This window comes from Geotrypetes seraphini, chromosome 10, assembly GCF_902459505.1.
Source record: "Geotrypetes seraphini chromosome 10, aGeoSer1.1, whole genome shotgun sequence".
Lineage (NCBI taxonomy): Eukaryota > Metazoa > Chordata > Amphibia > Gymnophiona > Dermophiidae > Geotrypetes > Geotrypetes seraphini.
The window spans coordinates 131,840,446-131,859,011 of record NC_047093.1 but is presented as its reverse complement, the minus strand read 5'-3'; the positions used below and the strand labels follow the sequence as shown (position 1 = coordinate 131,859,011).

General features: G+C 41.3%; 1 pseudogene; it reads right to left on the bottom strand.

Annotated features, from left to right (window-relative positions):
- Positions 1 to 7,793: 7,793 nt before the first annotated feature.
- LOC117367667 overlaps positions 7,794 to 18,566 on the bottom strand; it is an 81,927-nt pseudogene continuing 71,154 nt past the window's right edge.

Below are 18,566 nucleotides of genomic sequence, written 5' to 3'. Positions count from 1 at the left end.
CTCAGGGCAATGGGTCCTAGGGCACCAGTAACAAAAGGAAAACTCTTGTGAGCCGCTACGGGCTGCACAAGGAAAGAAAAAAGGCCCCCAAAAGAGAACACCACAACACAAGGTAAGTATATTGCATCAAGCAAGGTCTGGGTTTATTCACCAAACAAAAGAAAAACATTCAAACCAGCCTGCTTGCCTAAAGTTCAACAGTTCCACATTGGAGGAAAGAAAATTAATCTTGTCAGGATGTTCAAAAATATAAAGTATAGTCCAAAGCAAACAAACTGTAATTCTGAACAGTCTCTGGATTAGTGCCAGCCAATAAAGTTCTTGGAAACCCTTTTCCTTGGGTCCCTCAGTATTGGGAACATAATCAAGTTCAAAAACTTATAATTCAGACTTTTCAAAGCTGCCACTGGTTCTCCAGCAGATTAATGATTAAAAACTTTCAAATATTTCAAAAACAGTCTTTTGGGGCTGATATCACTACCTCAGCCTGACTTGCTGGCCAGGGAGTGTGCTCTGGGTGGTCACAATTTGCAAATAATATGCCCTCAAACCCACCACAGAAGATGCAGAGCAGTCCCCACTTCCTGGGACTGGTAACTGCCCTTCCCCCCACCCAGAGGGAAGGAAAAAAAACACAAAATCCAAAACAGTTCTTTAAAGTTCTTATAGGTGCCACCCAAGCACCACGCCTTCTTCAGGGTTACACCACAAAAGGCATTAGGTAAGCTTAGCCAAACAGTGTCCAGGTTAAACATTTAGGCAGTTTAATTTACTTGCCTTCAGTCCAGCAAACTTCCATTGGCAGGGCTCCATTCAGTGGTTCAGCATATGGCTCCAGCTCCATGGTCTGAAAATCCTGAGGCATTAAGTTTGGTGGCTCCGGACCAGCCGCTGGTCAGCTCCATACATTCAGGCTGTTCACTGCCATCCAGAGCTCTCAACCCTGAGCCTCTCTGCCTTCTCTGTTGCTCCTCCTTTTACTTCTCCCTCCTAGCTGTTCTGCTCTCAGATGTAATAGCCTGCAGCCACCACTCCCAAACTCAGGTGAAAAGGCTTTCCAACTGGTTTGCTTCCAGCCTGTAGGTTACTGCTGGGAACTAAACTAGAGCTGAGCAGGCAAATATGTTCTCTTGCTCCCTCTAGAGGCCAAAGAAGCAAATTCCCCCAAATGGTTAGTTTTTTGGAGTTTAAAACGAGCTGTTTCTAGTGCCTTTGGCTCCAGGTTTCTGCACTGCTCTGGGGACAGGACCTAGCAGGCATAGGCTGAATATCACAATCAGTAAACTCTTCATCCAACGGATGCAGCTCATAACATAGTACATAGTAGATGACGGCAGATAAAGACCCAAATGGTCCATCCATATCTGCCCAACTGATTCAATTTAAATTTTTTTTCTTCTTAGCTATTTCTGGCCCAAGAATACAAAACTCTACCCAGTACTGTGTTGGGTTCCAACTGCCAAAATCTCCTTCATAAATCACTCCAGCCCATCTATACCCTCCTAGCCATTGAAGCCCTCCCCTGCCTATCCTCCACCAAACGGGCCATATACAGGACACAGACCGTGCAAGTTTGCCCAGTACTGGCCTTAGTTCAATATTTACTATTATTTTGGATTCTAGATCTTGTGTGTTCATCCCATGCTTATTTGAACTCGGGTCGGGCATGGGTATAAACGTCATTATACTTAAAGAACGTCATATAATTAAAGAACTCATAGATATCATAAATATAGTATAGAATCTGGAGAATTTAGGGGAAGTACAGGAAGGAAGCCTTGCAAATATAAGAGAAGACATTTGTATATAAAATTCAGGACTATGCGATGCCACATATTTACCACTGCAAGCAACTGTGATTTATACAGTGTCATAAGACATTTACATCATGTTCTGTACCATGAGCCACGATATTTTGGTTTTACTCCACTGCATGCATAGAGTTGGAATCTTCCTTTTCTTTAAAAATTAGAGATCCCCAGGTCTGTGCTTAAGCAAAGCCAGGAATGACACAGTCTGTTTAAGATGATTTATTTGTTTTTTTATTTTTTTTAATAATTCTTTATTCATTTTCAAATTTGACAACAAGTGCACAAAATAATATAATTCAACAAGTTATTACACAATAGCACTTAGATATCTACTACATAAAAATCTAATGATACATTTATCCCCCCTACCTCCCAACCTTCATCTATATTTTCAATCAGAATATACACATATTATAGAACATATTGTAACATATTATGTAAGATTGTTCCCAACACCCTCCCCCCTTTGGTGTGCCAAAAGAAGAAAAAGAAAAGGACATTACCTACTAAAATGTACATATTACATTTTCACTCAACAAATTGTATTTCTATACTATTGCCTCCTGAGGTCTCTGATCTCTGTATTTCCTCTGAATATCTACTTATTGTATTTCGCTGAATGTCCAGCACTCTTGATTGTAAACCGCCTAGAAGTCGCAAGATTGTGGCGGTATAGAAGAATAAAGTTATTATTATTATTACTGACCACATTGCACAAATTTTTCAGTCCCACTTTCAGAAGATATATGGTCGCCAGGACTCGGGAGCTGAACCCCTTATTAGGGACTACTTAACGGATTCCGGATTACAGTCGCTCTCTGACTCGGATGTTAGGTTTCTTAATGCACCCATTACCCCTAAAGAAATGCATAAAGCTATCCCCAATCAACTAAATTTTTCGGCTCCAGGGCCGGATGGCTTCACGGCAGAATTTTATAAACTATTATCAGGGCAGCTTGGACCCTTTTTAAGGGACTACTATTCCCAGGTAATTCAGGATGAACATTTTCCTGTAGAAGCGAATGAGGCATTAATTACATTAATATTGAAACCTGGCAAAGACAGTTCCGCTCCCGAGTCCTATCGCCCAATTTCCTTGTTAAATGTGGACATTAAAATTCTCTCTAAAATATTAGTTGATAGACTAGCGACCCTTCTACCCGACATTATTGCATCTTCACAGGTGGGATTTGTAAAGGGTAGACAAGCAGTGCGTAAAGCGTTGTTAGCCTTAGCGCATACGCAATTCCAACACACTCCTATGCTTCTACTCAGTTTGGATGCTGCCCAGGCATTCGACCAGGTCAATTGGACGTACCTCTTTGAAGTGTTAAATTGTATGGGAATATCAGATTGGTACGCCGCAGCAATACGCACTTTATACTCGACCCCCACAGCAAGACTACTCGTCAATGACATTATCACTGACCCAATATCTATTGAGAGAGGAACTCGACAGGGCTGTCCCCTGTCACCCCTCTATTTTTGTTATACCTCGAACCCTGTGGGAGTGGACTTCGGGAACCACTCACTCAAAGTGTTGGCCTTTGTTTTTACATACTGACCCCCCTCACTCTATTAGGCATTTATTGCAAGCGCTTGACGAATTTAAATTTTATTCGGGATTTACATTGAACTACCAGAAATCTATGGCCCTAGCTAGCCCTATGTCACTGCATCAGACATGGAGAGGTCCCTTCCCTTTTATGTGGGCTCTGACCTCTAGCCGCTATTTGGGGGTTCAGATTCCTCGAGACCTTAAGACCCTGTACAACAGTAATATCACCCCACTGCTTCAAGACACCTTACACCTACAGAATTGGTCCACTTTTCCCTTATCGGTGGCGGGTCGGGTAGCCCTTTTTAACATGGTGCTCTTTCCCAAATGGTTATATCGGTTTCAGGTCCTGCCTCTGAAATTGTCCCTTGCCCATAGCATATGCTTAACGAAAGACTTACAACGTTTCCTCTGGGGAGGTAAACGACCACGTATGCCATTGCTACGGATGTGTCTGCCTAGGGATAGGGAGGCTATGGTTTATTAAATGTACGTTGGTATGCTATGGCTTGTCAGATGAGACATATTAATGATTGGTTTAGAGGGACCTCTGATTTTTCTGCTATACCACTGGAGCTATCTTTGCTGGCTCCGTACCATGTGAGCTTCTTACATGTGGCGGATCCGAGGTTGCGTCCTTTGGTGTCCCACTACCCAATATTCACGCCGGCCAGGCAAACATGGAAGTGGGTCTGTAAAACTGCTAAATTGTCTTCTGGGGTGTCTTTATATTTACCTATACAGGGCAATGGAGCTTTTCAGCCGGGCTTGCAAAATGCCGACTTTCCTAGGTGGAGTACACAGGGACTTCAATATCTTTTTCACCTGTTCTCAGAGGAGAGGAGCCTGGCAACCTTTGCAGAGTTACAACAAACTTTTGATTTACAGTCTAATGATCTTTTTGCATATTATCAAATTCGTCATTATGTTCAGTCTCTACCAGCGACTTCCCTTACTGAGGACAACAGGGAGGCACTTTCGGAGCTCTTTAGCCTCTCAGCCCAACAGAGGATTCCTCTACGATTTCATATTGTGGGGATCCGGGATTGCCAACCAAGTACGAATCTGGATATATTAGCGACAGCGTGGGCCGAGGACTTACATTGTTAGTTAACGGCTCGGCAGTAGCAACGGGTACTGAAGAACATCCAAAAGGTGTCATCCAATATCACTCACTGGGAAATGCAACTGAAAATGGTCCTGAGACTTTACATTCCACCGATACGAGCAGCCCGGATGGGGATTACAGCATCTCATTCTTGTTCGAAATGCAACCAAGCTCACGCTTCTTTGGGTCACATGTTTTGGGCCTGCCCCACAATCCAACAGTTTTGGAGACACCTTGGCCTATATACTACATCGCTTTGGGGGAGGCGCTGGCTACCGCAACCGAGATCGTTGTTTGGATTTTACAATATAGCCACGCCCAAACCCAGGGGCATGTCAGCATTTATAACCAGAGTCCTTTTGATGGGAAAAAAAGCTATCCTCACTAACTGGCTCTCTCGTGATCCCCCGTCTTATGCACAATGGAGATCCCTGATGATAATTCATGCAACGCTGGAGAGACGACTGGTGGGAGACCTGGCTCTTGGTCCGGGTCGTAAATTTTGTCAGGTCTGGGAGCGCTTCTGGCAGGACCTTATACCTCGTGCTCGCAGTAGACTTTTGAATCTTGAGGTTTTACTTCCACTCTCAGCTATTGGAATGGCCATGGACTCATGGGGTGTGGAGGGATGGGGGGGGGAAGGTGGGGAGATGTTTTGTACTGTTGGATATGTTATTTCTTGACTGATGCTACTGCTTGTCTTTACTTGCTATTGTTGAAATAATAAAAATAATTTGAACATAAGATTCTCTCAACCATACGTCAGATTTGTTATCATGTTTCTCCAAAGGTATTACAGGAGTCCTTTGAAATCTATCAACCTAGAAAATATCTGAGATCAGAAAATAGTATAAAATTGAGTCTATAGGGTAAGATGTCAATTACGCATGTTAGGATTTGGGCAACAATGATGTCTGTAGCAGGTGCTAAACTCTGGAATGCCCTGCCTGGTATTCTGTGATTAATTTCAAGAAAATTGTTAGAAATGCAACTATTTGTTAATGTCTCCTTGCGGTTGTTAATGCTTTTTTGAAATTTTAAGATAAAATTCATCCGATTATTGTGTTCCTGCTTTAATCTTGTCAAAACTTGACCTGCTATTGTTTGATTTGTATGGAATTTGTAAACTGCATAGTTAATATGCAGTATATACATTTTTAAATAAATAAATACTGCTACTCCCCCCTCACTATTCGGGGCTCGGTTCTTGGGCCTATCTTGTTCAATATTTTTATAAACGACCTAGAAGAGGAAACAACATGCAATATAATAAAGTTTGCAGATGATACAAAACTATGTCGGGCGGTTGGCTCTCAAAGGGACTTCGAGGACCTCCAGAAAGATCTGAACCAGCTGGAAACGTGGACAACAAAGTGGCAGATGAACTTTAACATAATCAAATGCAAGGTGATGCATCTAGGAAAGAAAAACAAAGATCACGAATATAAGATGTTGGGGGTGACATTAGCAAAATGCGAACAGGGAAGGGATTTGGGGGTACTGATTGACAGTACCCTAAAGCCATCGGTACAATGTGCGGCGGCGGTGAAAAAAGCAAACAGGATGTTAGGCATAATTAAGAAGGGGATCACGAGTAGATCGGAAGATGTCATAATGCCACTTTATAGAACAATGGTCAGACCGCACTTAGAATATTGTGTCCAACACTGGTCTCCATACCTCAAGAGGGATATAACTCTGTTAGAGAAAGTGCTGAGGCGAGCCACGAAACTTGTCAAAAGAATGGAGCATTTGAGCTACAAAGAACGACTCAGGAAACTGGGACTGTTTACCCTCGAGAAGAGAAGACTGAGAGGGGATTTGATAGAGACTTTTAAAATATTAAAAGGATTTGATAAAATAGACCAAGAAGCAGCATTGCTAACATTTTCAGATGTGACACGGACAAGAGGTCATAGCCTGAAACTGAGTGGCAGCAGGTTCAGGACAAATGCCAGGAAGTTCTGTTTCACACAGCGAGTGGTGGGTGCTTGGAATGCACTCCCGGAGGAGATTGTGGCAGAGACTACTGTACTGGGATTCAAGCGCAAGTTGGATGCACACCTTCTTGCATATCATATTGAGGGATACGGGAAAGTCGGGTCTCCAAAAAGGAGTACCTAAATGGGCTGCCGCGTGTGCAGAGTACCGGACTAGATGGACCTCGATCTGATCCGGTGAAGGCGTTTCTTATGTTCTTATTTTGGAGCATGATATGGTCTGGTAGGCATACTTCACTTATGAAACCCCCACTGTTGTCTGTGAGCCATAATTCTAGTACCACTAGGAAGTCCAGTGTTTGTTCCTCTATTAAGTCTGCGATCTGAGTTCCCTTCTTTGTGGGGATTTGGGGAGGATCTAGAGGGGTGGTGTTGCCAGTTGTGGGAGTGGGCATCCTTCCTTCCAGTGTATTTTGGGAAGAGTTTGGGGGGCAGGAGGGAGTTAGCATCCCTATTGCTTGGCTACTTTGGAAGGAGTTCAGGGGTCCCACCAGGAAGCAATGGGCATCCGTCCTGCTAAAGAACTCCTCCTACTGGGAGGTTCCTTGCCGCAGCCACTGATCTGATTGTGGTAGAAGGATTCCCTTGCTGCGTTCAGCACAGCGGTCGTGTCTATTTGAAATGTAGGCCAGCATTTTGTTGGCCTTCATTTCAGGCATCTGTTATGTCCCTAGGGAGACACCTAGACCTGCTGAAGTTCACCCAAGGCCATTTCCAGGTGAAACATAGCATAACATAATTCTTTATTTATATACCGCACATATGCCTTTCGGTTCATGGCAGTGCACAAAAGAATAAACAAGGAAAAATGATTAACATTAAAATTGGTTAAACCATGAGGAAGTACGGCACACACAATCTCCCTATTTGTCCCAGATAAGGATCACAATCTGTGCTAAGATGCCTGGAAGTAATGATGAGAACTTTGTACAAAAAAGAGCAGACAATATTGAGTTCAAATTAAAGGAAAGAGAAGAGAATAAGAGCAGAAGGAGAATCAGAGCATAGGGAAAAATGAATAAATAAAATATTAATAAAATCTTCACATAAACCAGACAAATTAATTAATAAATACTGTATTTTTTGAACTATAAGACGCACTTTTTCCACCCCCGAAAAGGGGGTGCATCTTATGGACCGAATACACTGTGTGCACCCCCCTTACCTTTTTTAAGTGGTGGTGGTCCAGTGCGGTCTCCTGCTGGACTGCTGCCTCTTTGCAGAGAGACGCAGGAGTGCAACCTTTGCGCTTCCTGCCTGGTCCCAGCTAATCACAGAGTGGTGTGAGACCAGGCAGGAAGTGCAAAAGTCGCGCTTCTGCATCACTCTGCAGAGAAAGGCAGCCATCCAACAGGAGACCGCGCTGGACCACTGCTACTTTAAAAAGGTACTGGGAGGCTTCAGGCTGTGGGCTTCCCAGCACCAGACGCAACAGACCACCAGGTGCACCTATGTGTAGAGGAAGAAAAAAATTTTGAACCCAATTTTTTTTTTCTTGGTTTTTCCTCCTCTACAGGTGGGTGCTTCTTATGGTCCGGTGCGTCTTGTGGTCCCAAAAATACAGTAAGTAATAGAATAGCAAAAACATGTAAGAAAAAGAAAACAAAAATAACGGATTTGAAATCTGTCATTAAGGAAGCTTGGTTTCCACAGAAGGACAACTTCTGTAATCAGGACAGCAAGGGAAGGCACCACTGCCCCGGTCCAGGAGCAGCCAAAGGCAAGATAACCAAAGACATTCACAGAGGCAGGAGGGGCCCAATAGCTGAAGGCAGAAGGCCGAGGAAAGAAGGAGGACTCTTCAGTCAGCTGCCTCTGAGAAGGCTGATTCACCGCACCACACCCATGCTCAGCCTTGGACAAAAATAAGTGTCCTGACGTGTCTTCCTCAATTGCGACAAATGCCTACAATTTAGGCTTCCTGCCTCGGGGGTTTTGTTTAAAAAAATGTATGTCCTGATTGGCTGCTGGACAGTGGTAGAACGCCTACCACCACCTACAATCGGGATGTCCATTTATAGAATCAGCCACTATGAGTCTAACTATATTACTGAAGGATTTATTACATTATGAACCTTAATATGGTTTTTCTCCCATGGGGATTCTTTCATGAGTTCCGAGTTTATATTTAGTATTGGAAATTTTTACCACATTCAAAACATTTATATGGTTTTTCTCAGGAGTGGATTCTTTCATGGTCTTCAAGATGATCTTTTCAATTGAAACTTTTACCACATTAAGAACAATCATATGGTTTTTCTCCTGTGTGGATTCTTTTATGAGTTATGAGGCTGCTTCCATTATTGAAAGATTTTCCACATTCAGAACATGTATATGGTTTTTCTCCCGTGTGGATTCTTTTATGAGTTATGAGGCTGCTTCCATTATTGAAAGATTTTCCACATTCAGAACATGTATATGGTTTTTCTCCCGTGTGGATTCTTTTATGAGTTATGAGGCTGCTTCCATTATTGAAAGATTTTCCACATTCAGAACATTTATATGGTTTTTCTCCCGTGTGGATTCTTTTATGAGTTCTGAGGCTGCTTCCATTATTGAAAGATTTTCCACATTCAGAACATTTATATGGTTTTTCTCCCGTGTGTATTCTTTTATGAGTTATGAGGCTGCTTCCATTATTGAAAGATTTTCCACATTCAGAACATGTATATGGTTTTTCTCCCGTGTGGATTCTTTTATGAGTTATGAAGCTACTTGCACTGTTGAAGGATTTTCCACATTCAGAACATGTATATGGTTTTTCTCCCGTGTGGATTCTTTTATGAGTTATGAAGTTACTTGCACTTTTGAAGGATTTTCCACATTCAGAACATGTATATGGTTTTTCTCCAGTGTGGAATCTTTTATGAGTGTTGAAGTTACTTAAATATTTGAAGGATTTTCCACATTCAGAACATTTATATGGTTTTTCTCCCGTGTGGATTCTTTTATGAGTTATGAAGCTACTTGATCTGTTGAAGGATTTTCCACATTCAGAACATTTATATGGTTTTTCTCCTGTGTGGATTCTTTTGTGAGTTATGAGGCTGCTTCTAATATTGAAAGATTTTCCACATTCAGAACATGTATATGGTTTTTCTCCAGTGTGGATTCGTTTATGAGTGTTGAATCTACTTGTATTATTAAAAGATTTTCCACATTCAGAACATTTATATGGTTTTTCTCCCGTGTGGATTCTTTTATGATTTATGAGGCTGCTTCCATTATTGAAAGATTTTCCACATTCAGAACATGTATATGGTTTTTCTCCCGTGTGGATTCTTTTATGAGTTATGAAGCTACTTGAACTGTTGAAGGATTTTCCACATTCAGAACATGTATATGGTTTTTCTCCTGTGTGGATTCTTTTATGAGTTATGAAGCTACTTGAACTGTTGAAGGATTTTCCACATTCAGAACATTTATATGGTTTTTCTCCTGTGTGGATTCTTTTGTGAGTTATGAGGCTGCTTCCAATATTGAAAGATTTTCCACATTCAGAACATGTATATGGTTTTTCTCCAGTGTGGATTCGTTTATGAGTGTTGAATCTACTTGTATTATTAAAAGATTTTCCACATTCAGAACATTTATACGTTTTTTCTCCAGAATGGATTCTTTTATGAATTACGAGACTATTTGTACTAATGAACGATTTTCCACATTCAGAACATTTATATGGTTTCTCTCCTGTGTGGATTCTTTCATGATTTTTGAGATTACCTTTTCGATTGAAGCTTTTATCACATTCAGAACATGTAAATTGTTTTTTTCCAGTGTGGATTCTTTTATGAGTGTTGAAGTTACTTATATTTTCGAATAATTTTCCACATTCAGAACATATATATGGTTTTTCTCCCGTGTGAATTCTTTTATGAGTGTTGAAGTTACTTATATTTTCGGATAATTTTCCACATTCAGAACATTTATATGGTTTTTCTCCTGTGCTGATTTTTTCATGAGGTATAATATTACTTTCTTGATCGAAGCTTTTATAATACTCAGAACATTTAAATAGCTTTGCTCCCTTGGAGTTCATTTGATGCATTTGTATCTTGCTAATACTGATTAAGTCATGTTTTCTCAGTTCAAGTACCTGACTGAAGTTTGACTTCCCAGTGAACATTTCCTTACTTGTAGTGCTCTGACAAAGTTTCTGCCTGCTGATTCTCTCACTTTGTCTGAGATTTGGGCAGTTGATGGAATTTCTCTTTTGCTCAGTACATACATTTGAACTCTCTCCTTTTGGGGTCTTTTCTTTCATGCTAGGTGGTTTTATACTACTAATACCTTCTGGGCTGTCTCTTGAAGGGTCCTTGTGTGTCCATTCCTCCCTCTGCTGACCATAACATACTCTCATTCTCTTATTTCCAAATCCATCATCTGTTGGTTAAAAATGAAAGTATATACGTAAATTATACAGCTATTAATAACAAAAATATAGGTAAATATCCCTACAGAAGACTTTAAAGTTATTTGTTTATAGACAGGTGAGTAATGGCACATGAAAAGATATAAACAGACCATCCTGATCTCATTTGCTGGTTCTGAACATCTCATCCTCCCCTCCAATATCTGCAATGATTCCCTTTACTCTGATTACACTCACTAACCAAAATCTCTATGTGAAAATTTAGAAATGCTCCACAGCACATAGCAAGGATGGTATTACATAGCAATTCTTGGCTTACCACTCTTCATATCAGCATCCTCCTCTCCTCCCTCCAGTTGGTCACTGGCAGGATCCTCTTCCGTTTTCACTATCTCTTCTGTGAGGTCAGCAGGGTAACTTTGGCTGCCTGTATGGAAAATAACAGATTTATAAGAAAGCTTAAGACCTAAGAAAGGGAAATCTTTGCTAAAACTGGATGATGGGACTTTTATGACCTCAGAAAATCTAATTATCCTTGGTGGAAGGAGTTAAGGATCCTGAGTAGTTTCATTTGTTAATTTGGATGTAATTTTCTTTCCTTTTCTTTTGCTTTCCTATTAAATGGAGTTCTTTTCATAAATTTGATTGAGTTAAGTAAACCACTTAGATCCTTTCTGGCTGTACTGTATATGCAGTATATAAAAATTTGAATAAACATAATGCAATCTATAGCTATAGGGGTTAACCTTTGCACTCCTATCCTTCCCTTACTTGGTGCATAGAACCTGTGGTACCTTCATGATAGCTTTCTGCACCTGAATATATACAGATAATTACTTGTGTAGGAGGAGTTCAGAGGATATAATTTAAATGGAGCAGAGGTGGAGTTGTGATATACCTGTATATTTTATAAAATAGTAACATAGTAAATGAAAGCAGATAAAGACCTGAACGGTCTATCCAGTCTGCCCAGCCATACATGCTCCATAAATTAATTTAATTTAAATGGTCCTTTGTCTTAGATATTTCTGGGCCAGAAACCCAGAGCTCTGCCCGGTAGTGTGCTTAGGTTCCATCTACTGGAGTCTCCATCAAACTCACTCCAGCTCACTCCCAGCCATCGAAGCCCTCCCCAGCCCATCCTCAACTGAATGTCCATATACAGAACAGAGACCATGCAAGCCTGCTCAGTATTGGCCTTAGTTCCTTCAATGTATACCCATTATTTTCTGATTCAAGATCCTCTGTGTTCATCTCATGCTTGTTTAAACTCTATCACCATTTTCTACTCCACTAGCTCCCTCGGGAGCGCATTCCAGGCATTAACCACCCTCTCCATAAAGAAGAATTTCCTAATATTATTCTTGAATCTACCACCCCTCAACCTCAAATTATGCCCTGTGGTTTTACCATTTTCCTTTCTCTGGGAAAGATTTTGCTCTACGTTAATACCTTTCAAGTATTTGAACATCTGAATCATATCTCCTCTATCCCTCCTTTCCTCTAGTATACATATCCAGGGCTTCCAGTCTCTCCTCATATGTCTTCTGGCATAAACCTCCTACCATTTTTGTTGCCTTCCTTTGGACTGTTTCAAAGGCTAGATTCACTAAGCCCACCAATTAAGTCCTGACCACTTAGAAACCTCTTTGCGACCTGATTTTCCTCCGACCCGATTCACTAACCTGTGTCCCGATCATCCTCTGATCCACGCATGCAAATGAGGGGGAACGGCATTCAAATGTAGTCAGGCAGCAATTCACTAAATAAATCTGGAACATCGACTGGGCTGGCCAATCAATAAAAGAAGCGACGGCTGAGGACCGTCGCTCACTGCTTTCCGACTGCATCTCCTGATCTCTGCCTGGATTCTCTCCTGCCTCGACTGTCCTCTCGCCGCCCTGCTCTCTGCTCCGAATCTCTCCTGCCACCCTGCTCCTCCTGAATCTCTTCCTCTCACCGCCACGACTCTCCTGCATTTCCCCGCACTGCGAGCCTGTGGTTTTAACCCATGGGTTTAAAGCGGGTTAACACCATGGGCTTACAAAGAAAAAGAAAAGGAAAAAATAAAAGGTCACTGCTCAGTAAGCACGCGCAGACCATCTACAGATGGTCTGTGCATGCGTGGGGATCGCTATTCAGCGATCCCTGCAGTTGGTTGGGGGCGTGATTCCGAGAATCCTCATTTGCATTAGGATGCATCGTGAATCAGCCCCCCGGACCCGGATCAGATCGGTAGGTCCTTTTAGTGAATCTAGGCCCAAGTCTTTTTACGTCCTTCACCAGATACGGTCTCCAAAACTGAACACAATACTCCAAGTGGGGCCTCACCATCGGCCTGTACAGGGGCATCAACACCTTCTTCCTTCTGCTCACTACGCCTCTCTCTATACAGCCCAGCATCCTTCTGGCAGCAGCCACTGCCTTGTCACACTGTTTCTTCGCCTTTAGATTTTCAGACACTATGACCCCAAGGTCCCTCTCCCCATCACTGCATATCAACCTCTCACCTTCCAGCACATATGGCTCCTTCTGATTTCTAATCCCCAAATGCATTACTCTGCACTTCTTTGCACTGGATTTTAGTTGCCAGATATTAGACCATTCCTCTATCTTTTGCAGATCCTTTTTCATGTTTTCCACTCCCTCCTCGGTGTAAGTATACATGTAGAATTCCTGAACAATAAAAACATACCTCTTCACCTAACTTCCCTGCCTACAAAGAAATATATATTGGTACTAGATCCTTAGTATGTCACATTAGGATAAAAACTTGTATAAAAAATCTTGCACTGTAACTAAGGCAAATTGTAACCAGTTAACTGTATGTTATGTATGTTAACCTGTAACCCGGTCTGAGCTCGTTGGGGAGAACGGGATAGAAAATGGATTTAATAAATACATAAATAAACCCACAAGCTGCTGAGGAGGTGGAAGGAAGGTCTAACATCCTGGACCAGCAGAGAGAGAGATACAAGAACGATTACATAAACTGATAAAGGATGAGAGACAGTAGGTGTAGAAAGAAAATTCAGGAAAGAGCCAGACAGATATGGGGAAATGGTGAGGGAGAATAAGGGAAAGATAAGGAGAGAAATGCAAACAAAAGGCAGATCAGATAATGTAAGGAGAAAAATAGGAATATGGGAAACAGAACAAACACATTATCCACACCACTAAGCTCAGAAACAGGGACTCTGTTTAAAGCACCTCCTTCTCTCTGTGCCTGGTCCAGAAAAGCTGTCTTTCTTCTTCCTTGTAGGAAAGTTTGTGTTACCTCAGTACTAGCTTTAATTCAAGCTGCATCACCTGGTTGAGCCAGTTCCTCACATGAGCCTGTGATGGTCAGATTTCCTCTTTCCTCAGATCCTAGAGGCTCAGTCACAAATCCCTCTTGCTCAAAACGAATTAAAATGTCAGGCTTGACATTGTGGAAATCTGTTGTAGGAAGAAGATAGTAGAATATGTTTTAAAAACAGTTACCATGGAGCTTATGACTGCTTAGAATTATGCTATTTTCATAGGCACTGCTACCAGAAGAGCCAAAAAAGAGGGGTGCTGCTGTACCGATCATCATCAAAAATATATTCTAACAATACCAATATCACTATAATACCTAAGTTGGACTACTTCTTTCCTCAACAACTACAAAAGAGAAGATTAGGTAATTACCTTGATAATCATTTTTCTAGTAGAAGGGCATATGAGTCTGGACCAGTGGCTTGTGTATCCCTATTTGCGAGTTGATGTAGAAGGCATCATCTATATTTTTCAGCTCCACCTCCTCTGACCTGCTCTGTGCTTGCTTGCTCAGTTCATACCAAAGCAGTAGAGAAAGGACAGGAAAGAATAAGGAGGGGAATGGGGAGCTCCCTCCAGTCTACTCTGACTTCAAAACAAACCAACAAAGTAAAATGAAAAAATATAACAAGCCACATATAACAAGGTGGAATACTATACAAGCCACAAACTAAGCACAACCGGCACTAACACTGATAAAATAATCTAAAACAGTTTGGATTCATTTGTTTTGAGGTGTTTTCCATAGTGAAAATGGCACAACATCACCTCTTGAACAGGCTCTTATCTGAAGCCAGTTGAAACGTCCAGGATATTCAAGACGCTGCGGACCCTGGAGCAGCAGAAGATCAAGCATAGACAAAAAATGCAGTCAATCTTTCAGTGTCAACTGAACTGAGAGGTAACCATTCCTTTCATCACCTCCTGACATCGCCAAGGATGCCAGAATCCCCAATTAAGTTCTTCGGGGCAGATCCGGTCCACCTGAGAGCTGCCTCAACAGGACCACCGTGATCTCAAACGAGGCTGTAGAAAGCTTGAGCGTAAATGGGGAAAAAAGTAACTTAGAAGTGGACAAGCTTGAATGGAGAAATAAAATTACTGAATACAACCAGGAACTTATGAAAGCCCAGAAAAATTATTACGGGAATAAAACAGGTGGTTCAAAAGATCAAAGTAAAGCTCTATTTAAACTGTGGAGATCACTCACTGATGTGAGTGAAAAAAATCGACAAAACTATCAGACCAAATGCAGGTGAGCTAGTGAAATTTTTTAATGACAAAATCCTGACGATAAGGGCTACATTTGTCACTGCAAAATATGATGATATATTTTTTGAGGACAGTTTGTTTCGTACAGACATTTATCATATATTTGTTATGTGATTGTTCTACATCACTGTCAAATGTGTGTATTTCAGATCCTATTTCATGTTACTCTTATTACTAGATTTCATTCTCCGTTTCCAAGTTTACCTCATTGATTGTATTTGTGCTTATATTCGGTCATTTTACTATTGTTATGCTGTTAACCAAATTGTGTTATGTTAAACTGTACCTCCTGTACACAGCCTTGGATGAATCTCTTCAAAAAGGTGGATAATAAATCCAAATAAATCAAATAATCTAAAGCATTATTGTAAACTGCATTGTGTACTGTGATCTGCACTGATCCACCTTCAATAAAACTCTCCATGCCTAAGTCAAAATGCACCACATTTATCAGTAAGGTTCCCCCTCCACCATCAACCCTTTCTCAACCCCTTTACACTCTAGGTTAAGGGTCTTATAGACCTGATCCCACCCACAGGACACCACCTCCATCAGGCACCTCTTCTGCCTTTGTGGGAACTTTACTTCATCAAAATAGGGGAACAGACAGTGGTATAGTAAGTTTTAAATAAGATGCCATGGAAGGAGAATAGAGGATGATGGTACCACCAAGTACCTCAATGGTCTCAGCTGACCTTAGTAAAGCTGTGCAGGAGGAATTTGATACTTACTCGATACAGAAAGGTGAGTCTGTTCAGATGCCTCTGATTCATGAGGATCTATGAAGGGGAGATCCTCCTCTTGTTTAACGCTCAGCGAGAAAACAGATGTTACAATTGGAAACACTGTTAAAAGAAAACACATCTCTGATTCACCAAGAATCTGAAACTCTATTTCCTAATTTATTATTATAAGTCTCCAAGCTTTTACTAAAGCTTAGTGCATGCTAGTGGTATTAGCGCATGCTAAATACTAAGAAGCCCATACGTATAATATGAGCTTCTAAGGATTTAGCATCCACCACTTCCATTAGCTCCTTCTAAGCTTACGTAAAGAGCCCCTAAATGTTTAATGTCAATCGTGCTTTGAAAATGCAAAACCCTTTAAATCCAACGTAGCTGCTTACTCTTGGTGGACTCATTCGGGTTTCCTTTTTCCTCCAATTCACAGTGTTGTGGAAAATATTTCTCATCTTCTTTTTTAATCCTGAATATAACATCAGGATTAACGATTAAATAACCTGTTAATAAGAAATAGGAAAATGATTTTTACATTATATTTGTAGAATCCCATCTATTTCCATGTGTCTCTGTGGCAATTTTGAGAGCAGAGCCAGCAGGTGGAAGAGCAACTGAGGATTGCTCTTGCCCTCACTACACCCCATAAACTGCCAGGATTGTAAAATAGGCCCAATTGGGGCACCTACAAGTGGGAAGGGAGGAAAGGCAACTCGTGTTCAGAGGAAAGGGAGACAAACAGGATGAAGCACAAATTTTTAGCTTCCACCAAATAACACACGGTCAGTTTCTACCAAAACCAAAAAGAAAAAGAATTTTAGGCCAATTTTGCACTGACCAAAATTAATTTAGCTTCTAGTATGTGTATATATTGAGATTTGGGTATGTACCTGACATAGCTTAAAGCTTAGAGAAAAAAGACAGTTACAGACTGCCAGTTGATTAAGAAAAAAATCTTAGGCATTTGCTAGTACAGATATTTTTCTTCATGGCCCTCCTAGGTAGAGACACTGCAGTCACTATCATCTGACGGGGGTTACACTTTGCACAGTACAGGTGACTTGTCTGCAGCTGACATGTCATGGCCTTGCACTGATGTTGCAGTTCTAAGCAAGAAATCTGACAAGTAAATCCTTCCCCCCTTGACTTCTGTACCAAATTTTTGTAGTATAGAAAAGGAAGACAGACTCCACCTGAAAGTGAAAGACCTTAAACTAGAGGCTTCTTACATTGGCTCCTATTGGATATGGGATGGCATCAGAAGCCAGGTTCTAAATTTCAGATGATGATGGTACCCAATACCTGAGATTTCTCCAGGGTTCAGAAATTAACAGCACGTATTCCATAACGTACCTATGATAGAAGATAGAGAAGGTGTATTTACCTCGTGAGATGAGGATGTCTTGAATCTCCTTGATGACCTTCTTGTACAACTCTTTCTGCCATTCTCCCAGAATGTCCCACTCCATTTCCAAGAAATAAGCAGCAACATCCTTGAATGTGACGGATGTCTGGAAAGCAAGACACGGACACAGTCAGCCAGTTTCCTTATCATGTTTCTGCGGTAGACTTTGTTATATGACTTCTGTCAGTAAGATCAGATCTCTGGTGCAGATTTCCTGTTCCTTAGTCAAAGTCTGGAAATCTCTCATGTTGGCTGATTTAGTAGATGGAAGAAGGTAGTTGGTTTCGGCCAAAGGAACTTCAGCAAAAGCTGAAGAGATGGAAAAGAGAGAAGCAAGTAGGTTGATATCTGAAGGTAGGAAAGTGGAGAAGAGTCCTGGGGTCATTCTGTCTGTCTGTGTTGTTGCTACTAACAGTCAGTAATCTGTTTAGAAAGGATAGAGATGGCAGAGAAAGGAAGGATGAATACTGCATATACTTAAACATAAACTTAGATTTTTGGGCCAAAGAAATGACCCAAAAATTGGGGTCTCAGTTTATATTTAAGTGTTCTCCCTCTCAGACCCATTGCAAGCCTCTCCCTGAGCCCACCTTACCACTGCTGGACCAGTGGTAAGTCCAGAGCAAGAGCGATCCACCTATGCTCCTGCCCCATGCAGTCCCACTATTCAAAATGTCCGACGCGAGTTCCCACAGTGGATACTATGTTTATTTACTGCCTTTTCATGAAGAGATTCACCTAAAGTAGTTCACAATACATTGAATAGTAATGAGGAAGTCATAGGCATTTTCCCTATCTGTCCCTGCAGGCTCACAATCTTAACTGTGGTACCTGGGGCAATGTAGGGATTAAGTGACTTGCCCAGAGTCACAAGGAGCAGGCTAGGATTGAACTCACAACCTCAGGGTACCGAGGCAGCAGCTCTAACCACCAGGTCACTCACTCCCACAGTAACCTTGCAAGACTGACATGAGTTGGGTTTATATTCAATTCAACACTTTTT